The sequence below is a fragment of the Corylus avellana genome, chromosome 5, assembly GCF_965113065.1.
Source record: "Corylus avellana chromosome 5, dhCorAvel1.hap1.2, whole genome shotgun sequence".
Classification (NCBI taxonomy): Eukaryota; Viridiplantae; Streptophyta; class Magnoliopsida; order Fagales; family Betulaceae; genus Corylus; species Corylus avellana.
The window spans coordinates 9,084,166-9,097,453 of NC_142494.1; the positions used below are offsets into that span (position 1 = coordinate 9,084,166).

General features: G+C 37.7%; 1 long non-coding RNA gene across 1 annotated transcript; it reads left to right on the forward strand.

Moving 5' to 3' along the window:
* The first annotated feature begins 10,114 nt into the window (after nucleotides 1-10,114).
* Nucleotides 10,115-12,921, forward strand: LOC132180485 (uncharacterized). The gene is made up of 3 exons (XR_015912193.1): nucleotides 10,115-10,142; nucleotides 11,831-11,917; nucleotides 12,833-12,921. It is a non-coding gene; the product is annotated as an uncharacterized LOC132180485 (long non-coding RNA).
* Nucleotides 12,922-13,288: the final 367 nt, after the last annotated feature.

Genomic DNA, 13,288 nt, shown 5'->3' on the forward strand with positions numbered 1-13,288 from the left:
GGGACATGCCATGTTGTATTGGGGGTGATTTTAATGTCACTCGATTCCCTAGCGAAAGATCAGGGGGCGCTCATCTAGATGCGGCTATGATGGAGCTTTTTGATTTTATCCTTGAACAAGGGCTGATGGATCTTCCCCTGGTTGGGGGCTCGTCTACTTGGTCGTTATCCAACGATCCCCCGATGTGGTCAAGGATTGATCGGTTTTTTTTTTCCCCAGCTTGGGAGGCTTGTTTTCCATGGGTTAGGCACAAGAGGCTTACTCGCCTTTGTTCCGATCATTTCCCAATCATCCTTGAGATAGGGGAAGTGCCCAAGGGGAAAAGGCCGTTTAGATTCAAAAATATGTGGCTGAAAGCGGAAGGGTTTGTAGCCCAAGTGCAACAATGGTGGGACTCTTATGTGTTCCACGGTTCGCCGAGCTTTGTTCTCGCCTGTAAGCTTAAGACCTTGAAGATGAATTTGAAGACTTGGAACGAGGAGGTGTTTGGCAACATTGAGAGGAATAAGAGGTTGCTTCTTGAGGAGCTCCAAGTGTTAGATGCAAATGAAGAAAATAGGGCCCTGGTAGAGGAGGAGGTAAGGAGGAAGACGAAGGTGGTTCGTGAGTTAGAGAATTGTTTGCTTATGGAGGAGGTGAGTTGGAGGCAGAAATCCAAGGTGATAAGTGTACTAAATTATTTCACTCCATAGCCAACTCCAATAGAAGGCACAACACTATTGATACTCTTATGATTGGATATAACCCCTATTCAAACCCAACCAAGATTAATGAGCACATATTCGAGTTCTATAAAAAAACTCTTTACGGAGCAATGCTGTTGGAGGCCTCTGGTTGATGGTATTTCTTTTGACTCCATTTCGGAGGAGGAGGTCAATTGGTTGGAAAGAGACTTTGAAGAGGAAGAGGTCAGGAAGGTAGTGTTCAAGATGAATGGCTTTAAGGCCCCGGGGCCTGACGGGTTCTCTATGGCTTTCTTCCAAACTTGTTGGGAGGTAGTGAAAGGGGATATTATGAAGGTGTTTAGAGACTTTCATGCAGGAAGTCTGTTCGAAAAGAGCCTCAATGCATCTTTTATTTCGCTTATTCCGAAGGTTCCCGACGCTATCAATCTTAAGGACTTCTGGCCGATTAGTCTTGTGGGAGGTATCTATAAAATCATTGCCAAGGTATTAGCAAATAGATTGAAGGTTGTTTTGGATAAGATTATTTCTCAGTCACAAAGTGCTTTTGTTAAGGGTAGGCAAATTCTAGATCCTATTCTGATTTCCAATGAATGCTTCGATAGTCGGTTGAGATCGAGGGAGCCAGGGATCATTTGCAAAATGGATTTGGAAAAAGCTTGTGACCACGTGAATTGGGATTTCTTGTTATATATGCTGAGGAGGAGTGGTTTGGGGGGATTTGGTGCTCTTGGATTGAACATTGCATTTCTTCGATGCGATTCTCAATCCTAGTCAATGGATCTCCTAATGGATTTTTTAGCAGTTCTAGGGGTTTGAGACAAGGGGACCCCATATCTCCTCTGTTATTTGTTTTTGTGATGGAAGCCTTGAGCAGGATGATTTCGGCGGCAGTTAATGGGGGGCTGCTAGATGGTTTCAAGGTTGGTAACACTGTGGTTTCTCACCTTCTGTTTGCTGATAATACCTTGCTTTTTTGCAATGCTATGCCCTCCCAAGTCCGTTATTTGCGGAGTCTATTTCTATTATTTGAAGCTGCTTTCGGTCTGAAGTTCAACTTGGCTAAGTCAGTGTTAATTCCAGTGGGGAATGAGGAACAAGTGGGCATGTTAGCAGGCATTCTAGGGTGTGGGATTGCAACTCTGCCTATCAAATACCTTGGTATGCTGTTGGGGGCTCCTCATAAGGCGAAGCATATTCGCGATGAAGTAATCGAAAAGATAGAACGTCGGTTGGCCGGTTGGAAAAAGTTGTACTTGTCGAAGGGTGGCAGGGTCACGCTTATCAAGAGCACTCTTGTTAACTTGCCTACTTATTATCTGTCTCTCTTCCCTATTCCGGTTAGCGTTGCCAAGCGCATAGAGAAGCTACAACGTAATTACTTATGGGGTGGGCTAGGCGAAGAGTTCAAATTCCATCTGGTGAAGTGGTCGAAGGTGTGCACTCCAATTAAGGAAAGCGGGTTGGGGATTAGAAACCTAGTGGTCTTCAATCGCTCATTGCTAGGAAAATGGTTGTGGCGTTACGGTTCGGAGATGCTTGGTGGAGGGTTGTGGTGGATGTGAAGTTTGGAAGCTTATGGGGAGGGTGGTGCTCTTTGGAGTCTGGAGGTACTTTTGGGGTAGGGTTATGGAAGAATATTAGGAAGGAATGGGATACTTTCCAAGGCTTCACGCGTTTTGAGATGGGAGAAGGGACTAGGGTTCGATTCTGGCATGATGTGTGGTGTGGAGATATGGCTCTTAAGACAGCTTTCCCAGGTCTTTTCAGTATTGCATGTGCAAATGATGCTTCAGTTGCAGCTCTTTTGGAGGTGAGGGGTGGCTATAATCAGTGGAATGTTAGTTTTTCTAGAGAGGCTCATAATTGGGAGGTAGATGTTTTTGCCTCTTTTTTCTAGTTGCTGCATTCGGCTCGAGTGAGACGAGGGTGTGAAGATAGGTTGTGGTGGATCCCTTCCAAAAGAGGCCAGTTCAAGGTCAGACTACTTTGTGCGTCCTTGGCTGGTTCTGAAAGGAGGCGTTTCCCTTGGAAGAGTGTGTGGCGTACACATGCTCCCCCGAGGGCTAGTTTCTTTGTGTGGTCGGCAGCTTTGGGTAAAATTCTGACCCTAGACAATCTAAGGAAGCAGCATGCGATTGTGATAAATAGGTGTTGGATGTGCAAGAGGGATGAGGAGACGGTGGACCACCTTCTTCATTGTGAGGTGGCCTATGCTTTGTGATGCGCTTTTTTTGGGCGGTTTGGGTTGTCTTGGGTGATGCCGAGACGGGTTTCTGATTTGCTCACCTGTTGGTGGACTTCGGGAAGGAGGGGGAGTGCTGCGGTTTAGAAGATGGTGCCTACTTGTTTCTTTTGGTGCCTTCGGAGGGAGAGAAATAATAAGTGTTTTGAGGATGTGGAAGGATCTTTCGAAGACTTATTATCTTATTGTTTCTACACTTTGTATCTTTGGACTGTAGCGTATGTCTTCCCGGTGTCAATTAGCTATGATGACTTTCTTGTTCGCTTTTTACTATCTAGTTAGGTGATCCTATTGTATACTTCCAGTGTACTTTGGGGCGCCTTTACGCTTTCAATAAAACTGGCTATTACTTATCAAAAAAAAAAAAATAAGCAAGTTCATAAATCAATTAACCATGTAGGTTTTTTTATCAAACACTTGAACAATCAAAGAAATGGAACCCAGCTTAGAAATTTAGGATTTATTTTTTTTTACCTCCTTTGCAATAGTAGACATAAACAACAAATTTTTGCTAGATCACTTAATCTCTTAATTTTTTTTTTCTTTTTTTTTTTTAAGAAAAATAAATAAATAAAGAATTCAATCATTCTTCTTGTTTTCTCTCTTTCTCCATTTCTCTCTTATTCCAGCAACTGTAACTTATAGTAGACTTAGGGCCACAATGATTCGATGTTTTATTTTGTAACGAAACGAACAAAGTCTGCCGTATGGGGGTGTAAATCAACCCCCATTGAGTCAGAAGAGGTGTTCTCCTACTTCCGATGGCAGAAGTTAAAATTCTAAGCCGAACTAACTATGGAGGTGGTTCATACTGAATTTCACTGACATTGCGAGATGTCGGTCAGTGATCAGTCAGGTTGTTGGTTGGGACTAAGAATTTTATTTTTTCTATCTAAGGTCACCAAAGGTTCACAAGCTCACCGGAGACGATGGACAAGGGGGACAAATGTGGCATCATATTGTTGTGATGTTACAAACATTGGTCATTATTTCATTTTGATAATTTTTCTCTTGACCATTTGACATCAGTATTCTTATATGAATTTTATGAAAAAATATTTCATCTTACACTTTTCTAGCCGTTGGTAATTAAGTCACCATTATGAGTTTTAATTTTCACCATTTGTCATTTATTGATGGGCTTTAAGAAAAAATTATTCTTGCATTGTATTTTTTACCGTTGGCTTTAAAAGAAAATAAAAACTCCTCTTGCATTGCTTTTTAACCGTTGGATTTAAGAGGAAAAATTCTTATTGCATTGCTTTTGACCGTTGGTTATTAATGGTATTAGTAAAAGCAAGGAGCTCAATTGTTCTTATAAATTGAGCCCACCTACTAGCTCTAGGACATACTTCTTTTGGTTCCAAAGAAAAGCATCGTACAACATCTTTCTTCTTCCAACAAATTTTATTTTCATAAGCCATTGAGCTATATTTTGGTTTTTGTTTTCTTGTGTGCGTTTGTCCCTCATCTTCTTTGATCAAAGGGTTGTTCATTTGATCTTCGTTACTTGGAAGTGCGTCCTTAACGAAGGTAGACGCTATAGTCTAATCCTGGGAGGTTGCGTGTCAAGAGATCCAATCGCACCGAGTTATACACTCCGGGAGGCACGAAATCAACCTTTAAGGACAACGCTCTTGCGTGATTCTATAGCTTTGTGAGATTTTTCCTTACTCTATTTTTATTTATTGTATTCTATTTATCTAATTGTTAATTGTTTGGATTAATATTATTTAACATCAATAAGAATTTTTGCACCATCCATTTAATTTTATAACAATCTTAAAGGTTGATTTTGGATGCACAAATTCTTGCTGCTGCTAAAGTTCTTCCCGATGCTACAAAAATTGAATCTTTTGATGGAAATAATTTTAAACGTTGGCAACAAAAGGTTCTTGCAGTTTTAGATTTTACAAAAATCTCTAGTGCTCTAACTGAGCCTAGACCGGATGAGGAATCTGAAGAACAATCCAAAGAATTAAGAGATTGGGAAATGGCTAATACATTATGTTTGAATACTATATTGAATTCTTTATCTAATGAATTGTTTGATGTTTATTGCCATTTTACTATTGCTAGAGATTTATGGGATGAATTAATTGGTAGATATGTGATTGAGGATGAGGGTATTAAGAAATTTGCTGCAAGCAATTTCTTACATTTTCAAATGACTGATGAAAAGAGTATTACTTCTCAAATTCATGAGTTTCATAACATAGTTACTGAATTAACCAAAGAGGGTAATGGTCTACCTGAAAGTTTTATGACCCAATGTCTGGTTGAAAAATTACCCGACTCTTGGAATGAGTATAAACTCCATTTCAAACAAAAGAAGACTTTCATGAGTCTTCAACAAACCATAGTACATATTAAAATAGAAGAGAGGAATAGGTCTTTGGAAAAGGTTAACAAAGCTAAAGAAATTATTTCCAAAGCTAATTTAGTAGAAGAGAGATCTAGTAGGCCTCCACAACACTACAAGAAATTTGACCTTAAGCCCAAAGGAAAACCTTGGAATAATAAGAAAAAACTCAACACATCTCATTCTCTAATACAAAAGAAAAGGGTCAATTGTTTTGTTTGTGGCAAAGCAGGTCATTATGCAGCGGCATGTAAGCAAAGGACTACCAACAACTACAGAGGATCAATATCAAAAAACAAGGCAAATGTGACGGAAGTGGAAGAGATCATTGTAGCTGTCGTATCCGAAGCTAACATGACTACAGAAGTAAAAGGATGGGTGATTGATTCCGCATCCACTAGGCACATTTGTGGAAATAAAGAAGATTTATCCTCCTACACACCAATAAAGGAGAATACTGAGCGGGTAATTGTTGGAGACAATAGATCTGTGCCTGTGGTAGGCAAAGGGAAAGCTCTCTTAAAGCTAACTTCGGGTAAAACCCTTTCACTCTCCGATGTTCTACATGTTCCTCATTTCCGACACAATCTTGTTTCAGTACACCTGCTTGGTAAGGCAGGACTTAAGGTTTTATTTGATGGTGGCATTGTTACCTTAACTAAGCATGATATGTTTGTTGGTAAAGGCTATGAAGATCAAGGTCTTTTTGTATTCAATGTTGCTAATACTATTAAAGAAAATTTATCTTCTTGTGCTTACTTGGTTGATTCTATTAATACTTGGCATGGTAGACTTGGACATGTAATTCTTGGGTACATCAAGAAAATGAAAGAAACCGGAATTATTAATTCACTAAGTGAAACCAATATGGATAAATGTGAAGTATGTGCTGAAACTAAAATCACTAAAAAACCTTGAAAATCTATTACAAGAGAAATTGAACTTCTTGGCTTAATACATAGTGATTTGGGTGATTTAAAGCACACAATGACTAGAGGTGGTAAAAAATATTATGTGACATTTATTGATGATTACTCTAGATTTACTAAACTTTACTTATTAAGATCCAAAGATGAAGCCTTAGAAATGTTCATGAAATACAAAATTGAAATTGAAAATCAAAAGAATAAAAGGATTAAAAGACTAAGGACCGATAGGGGTGGTGAATATGAGTCTAATCCTTTTAAGGAATTTTGTGAACAAAATGGCATAATACATGAAGTGACACCTCCTTATTCACCGGAATCTAATGGAGTAGCCGAAAGAAATAATAGAACTTTGAAAGAAATGATGAATGCTATGCTTGTTAGTTCTAGGCTACCTACTAACATGTGGGGGGAAGCCATTCTTTCGGCTTGTCACATTCAGAATAAAGTGCCTCATAAGAAAACCGGTAAAACTCCTTATGAACTTTGGGAAGGTCGTAAGCCTAGTCTGAAATACCTCAAAGTGTGGGGGTGTTTGGCAAAGGTTATGCTACCCGAGCCTAAAAAGAGGAAACTTGGCTCTAGAACTTGTGATTGTGTTTTTATTGGTTATGCTTGCAATAGTTCATGTTATAGATTTCTTGTTATTAAGAGTGATGTTTCAGATTACAATACTATTATTGAATCTGAAAATGCTATTTTCTTTGAGAATGTGTTTCCTTTGAAAAATAAGGAAAAATTATTGCATGAACCTTCTTTTACTTCTAATGAAATTGTTGATGATGTGCAAGAATTGAGGAGGAGCAAGCGAGCTAGAACGGAAAAGAATTTCGGTAATGATTTTATTACTTATATTGTTGATGATGATCCGATATGTTATAATGAAGCAATCAAATCTATTGATGCACCTTTTTGGTTAGAAGCTATTAATAATGAATTAGATTCAATTATGTCTAACCATACATGGAAACTTGTTGAGTTACCTCCTAAGACCAAACCAATTGGTTGTAAGTGGGTGTTCAAGAAGAAACTCAAACCGGATGGTACAATAGATAAATACAAGGCACGCTTGGTGGCTAAAGGCTACAAACAAAAGCAAAATATTGATTATTTTGACACTTATTCTCCAGTTACTAGAATTGCATCTATTAGAATATTGTTTGCTATTGCTTCTATTTATAAACTTGTGGTACATCAAATGGATGTCAAGACTGCCTTCTTAAATGGTGATTTAGAAGAAGAAATTTATATGGAGCAACCTGAGGGACTTGTAATCCCCGGTCAAGAACACAAAGTTTGTAAATGGGTGAAATCTTTGTATGGATTAAAACAAGCTCCTAAACAATGGCATGAAAAATTTGACAAAGTGATGTTGTCTAATGCTTATTCTATTAATGGTGTAGATAAATGCATTTATAGCAAGTTTAGTAATAATAAAGGTGTCATTATTTGTTTATATGTTGATGATTTGCTTATTTTTGGAACCAACATGAATGTTGTGCATGAAGCTAAAAGATTTCTTTCATCTAATTTTGATATGAAAGACATGGGTGAAGCTAATGTTATATTGGGCATTAAAGTTCTTAAAGATAATAATTGTATTACTTTATCTCAGTCACATTATGTTGAAAAGATGCTAAAAAGATTTGAGCACTTTGATTATTCACCCATGTCTACACCATATGATTCTAAAATACATTTAGTTAAGAATCACGGTGATAGTGTTTCACAAGAGAAATATGCACAAATCATAGGTAGTTTAATGTTCTTGACAAACTGTACACGCCCTGATATTGTATCTGCTGTCGGTAGATTGAGTAGATATACTCATAATCCTAGTATTGAGCATTGGGATGCAATTTCTAGATTGTTGAGATATTTAAAGGGTACAATTAATTATGGTTTGTCATATTATGGTTTTCCTGCTATATTAGAAGGATATTGTGATGCTAACTGGATTTCTGATTTAGATGAACTAAAGCCTACCAATGGCTATGTGTTCACATTAGCAGGAGGAGCTATATCTTGGAAGTCCTCCAAACAAACTTGCATAGCAAGATCCACAATGGAGGCAGAGTTAGTTGCCTTGGAGAAGGCTGGAACTGAAGCTGAATGGCTAAGGAGCCTTTTGATTGATTTGCCTTTATATGCTAACCCAGTTCCACCTGTTTGTATTCATTGTGATTGTCAGGCTGCCATAGCTCGAGCCAAGAGCAAGATCTATAATGGGAAAAGTCGACATATCCGATTAAGGCACAATATTGTGAGGCAGCTTATTGAGACCGGTGTAATATCCATGGATTTTGTGAGGTCAGAAAGGAATTTGGCAGATCCTTTGACCAAGCCACTAGCAAGAAGGCTGGTAAGTGAAACATCGAGGGGGATAGGACTGATACCCAAATGATGACACTGTGATGAATACCCAACCTCTGTGATTGGAGATCCCATGAATGAGGTTTAATGGGAAACGAAGTCACAAGTGATCATGGTGTGGTACTGTCATTCTATGTTATTTCACTATCTTGTTGATAAGATTGTTGATGAGTCCATCCCTATGGTGTAAGACAGTACAAAGATGCATGGTGATTAAGGATGAGTTTAAAACTCTTAATGGTTCCCTAGTCCCTACCTGTTGGGATGGAGTGTTTCCTGCACACACTCTTGATGGATACCACCTATGTGAGTGTGGAGGTGGTGCCGCTTCCTATGAGACTTGGGTAGGTCTCTAGAGCACTCATGAAACCCAGGGGCGCATGGCCTGTATAAGGCGCCAACCCGCAGAACAACCCAATTTTTATTTCAATTTTTTTTATTCATTATTTTTGAGAAAGTTATGTGGGTGATAAGTTTGTTCAACTTATGGATTTGGTTAAAAGAGTCTAACTCTACCACAATTCATTAAGTTTCTACTTATTTATTCTAGGTGTGGTTAAAACTTTCGGGTACCACATCGATGCATGCTTTCAATCTCCTTTTACTCTAGTGTTTGTAACATGTGGGAGATTGTTGTGATGTTACAAACATTGGTCATTATTTCATTTTGATAATTTTTCTCTTGACCATTTGACATTAGTATTCTTATATGAATTTTATGAAAAAATATTTCATCTTACACTTTTCTAGCCGTTGGTAATTAAGTCACCATCATGAGTTTTAATTTTCACCATTTGTCATTTATTGATGGGCTTTAAGAAAAAATTATTCTTGCATTGTATTTTTTACCGTTGGCTTTAAAAGAAAATAAAAACTCCTCTTGCATTGCTTTTTAACCGTTGGATTTAAGAGGAAAAATTCTTATTGCATTGCTTTTGACCGTTGGTTATTAATGGTATTAGTAAAAGCAAGGAGCTCAATTGTTCTTATAAATTGAGCCCACCTACTAGCTCTAGGACATACTTCTTTTGGTTTCAAAGAAAAGCATCGTACAACATCTTTCTTCTTCCAACAAATTTTATTTTCATAAGCCATTGAGCTATATTTTGGTTTTTGTTTTCTTGTGTGGGTTTGTCCCTCATCTTCTTTGATCAAAGGGTTGTTCATTTGATCTTCGTTAATTAGAAGTGCGTCCTTAACGAAGGTAGACGCTATAGTCTAATCCTGGGAGGTTGCGTGTCAAGAGATCCAATCGCACTGAGTTATACACTCCGGGAGGCACGAAATCAACCTTTAAGGACAACGCTCTTGCGTGATTCTATAGCTTTGTGAGATTTTTCCTTACTCTATTTTTATTTATTGTATTCTATTTATCTAATTGTTAATTGTTTAGATTAATATTATTTAGCATCAATAAGAATTTTTGCACCATCTATTTAATTTTATAACACATGGCAGAGAGGGTGGATTCATGGGAGATGCCCTCTTAGCTTTTTGTAGGAGTCTCTCTCTCTCTCTCTCTCATGGGGATGGCGGTTGGGCTTTCCTAAGAGGTGAAGAAATATTCTTGTTTCTCAGAAGCAGATGAAGTATTTTTGTTTTGGATTTTATTCTTTTATTGTAGAAATGGTGTGGGCCATGTGTTGGGGTAAAGCTTTGGACTTTAGTAGTTTCCTAGCTTTGTTCTTTTTGTGGATAAAAGAAGTAGAAGAAGAACAAAGAACAAAGCTTTGTTCTTGGTGAGCTGTGTTCTTGTTCTAAAGGTAGGCTTTTGACTGCAATGATGGCTAAAAATGTTTTGTTCGTAGAGACTAGAGAGGCTCTTGGGCTTTCTCAAGAGGCGTTAATTTTTGCTTGGACGAAGTAAACTGATGTGATGATACAAGCTGTCAAGTCGTGCTATTTGGTTTTTGTGGGCATGCTTCCGAAGGTATGATGTATTGCTGTTCACTTAACATTTTTCCGATCAGGATCCTCTCCGTTTCACTTGAAATGGAGAGGAACAATTTCATGGTACAAATTCAATTTCACAAATTTAATGGTGTATATGTTACTACATTGTGAATATGTTACCACATAGTGAATCTTAAAATTGTTCCTCTTCATTTCTCTTCAACCCCCTTCATTGGCTAAAGTGCACTGAGCCACTGCTTGTTAGTGTGTTTAAATTAAGGGGCGGTCAGATGGAAAACCAGCCCTCTTAATCTGGCCTCCAGCTCAACCCTCAGTTGGAACTGCAAATCTCCTCTAATTACCGAACCACCTTGGACCAAAACTGGCCCATTTTGGTCGGTTTCGAGGGTTTCTGTGAGGCCATTTGGGTTTTTGGCTTTTTTTGAACAACCATACCACCATGACAGAAGAAAAAAACAATTTGCTTTTTCTTTATTTTATTTTTTTGTTTTCAACATCGTAGTTTTCCTTTCTACTTAATCTGCCCGTGAATTTCTAAGATTGCAAGGAGCCTCAATTTGTTTTTGAGAAGCTATCATCATTGAACCCACAAAATTTTTCGGTGCGTGCAATTGCACTAAATTTTCAAATATCTCGAATATTTGAAATAGAGCTTAAAAATTTTACAAATTTCAGCAAGGGTAACTGCTCACACTCAGCATAGTGAGGCTCTGCCACTGCATGCAATTGCCTCGTTCCGTAGTAATGAACTTCAATGGGGTCACTAGAGGGTGTTGTTGTGGTGTCTATTGAAGGATTTATGCTGGTTCTGCTCATTTATGGCTTGTGTTCTCCTTAGAGTTTCTATGTTCAATTTTTTCCCCTTCCCTATCGTGATAATAGAACTCCTTTATTGTATGTTTATCAATTTTTGAAGGATTGTCTAGTGCCTGTTATTGCTAGGAAATGCTTATATATAGATGACCGAAGTAATGCAGTACTGGCTGGCATATAAGTCTTGAAATAAATCAATTTCAAATCAGGGAAGCCAACATGAGACACTGATTAACTATAAGTCTGATTTAATGAAATATTGCCCCTTTTTCTATCATAAAAAAAATAATAAGGCAATTCCAAAAGATGTCCGGGGCTTGTATGATTAAGCTTCCTAAGTTATATTCTAGTCAGTGAGTATATATTTGACCTGCAACAAATTCATTTTGCATGTACCGCAAAGTTTAGGTAGAATAGCCTCCAAATACACTGTGTATCTCATTCTTCTTTCATGATGCTTTAAGTTGATGTTTATGCTAGACTCACTGATGTAATCTCTATTTTCTCTATATAGGTTGCTGGAGCTGCAGTTCTTTTTGAGGTGCAAAGAAGTTCTAGATCAGAAGCAAGAAAGGAGGAACTGCGCAAGCAAGAGTTACAGGTATAATTTTCTTCTGGTAGCTAGGATACTCCATACTGGACCTAAAAAATTCTTTGTTTTATTGCTATTCATTTATCCTTCTGATGATGCTCAGTTTAGTCATTATTTCTCATTTTTTAATTCAATTATTTTCTCGGTAAGGTATTAATTTATCTTCAGAAAAATGATGGTGGTATTTTGAAGGATTAAGTTTTGAAGGCAGCACTCTGCTAGGTCTCCTTGTAACGGTTTATCTTCTGATCAATCTAGAGATCATTTCGATTCAATTAGTAATGAGGATTCGGAATATCACACATTGATCAATCAACGAGAGATTCAACAACTAAAAGAAAGATCGATTCTTTAGGATCATTCCTTTCTTCAAACGGAACGAACAGAGATAGAATCGGACTAGCACCCAATTGGTGTAAAGTATTGGGTGGCCTCAGTTCTATTTTTACGACAATTTGGACACGTATAGAATATATTCAGATGTGCAAGAATATGTGGCAGTGCAGGAACACTATTTTATGTACATATCATACCCATTCACATAAACTAATACAATTTGCTCACATGGGTTACCAGCATCGAAGTATTTAAAAGATTTTAACTTGAATCTTGCCTGACTTGTTACCAGTGGTTATATAGAGTAAGAATAATTGGCAGAACATCACAAGAGAAATTTACAAGATGCCTCCTGAAAACATTAACTTAATTCTTTGTATTGGAATCAAAGGTAGTTTAGAGACTGGAAATCTGGACTTGTAGTCACCATGTAATTTCTTTTCAATTTTACTGGTGTAAATTATGTCTTTTTGCTGGTTACTCTGTACTTATAGGTTACAAATAAATCTCATTTGATGGGTGTTTGGTGATCAAAAGTTTCTTTTTCCCTGAAGATATGAAGTCTTGGTTTTTTAATTATAGTATCAGGTTAAGGGTCATGGGTCCATGCTTGTCCTCATCAACTTGAAAAAGATGTGTCCAAGCTGCTGGTTAATTCATCCTTTGCTCATCTTTGATCCACTGTTTTAGGCAATGAAGCAAAGAGATGATGATTTGGCTAAAGAAATTGAGCTTCTTAGACACAAGATTGAAGAGGTGGAACAACTTGCCAAAGGGCGAGGACTCGCTGGTATCTTTAACTTCAAGCATGCTCACGTCATTGTAAAAAGGAAAACCAAAATGTACATGATAAATGCAAAAATCAAGTACAGAGTTGAGCATTCTCTTCTCTTGTCTTCAACCCTCTAAAGAAAAGATCAAGCTCGTCGAATCAAAGATCGGATTGTAAGCATCAACTTGCCTAAGTATGTTTCTACAGTTTGTTCATGGCTCAGGAACTTTATTATTACTGTTTTTTCTTTGATTTCTACTGGCTGCTTCAAA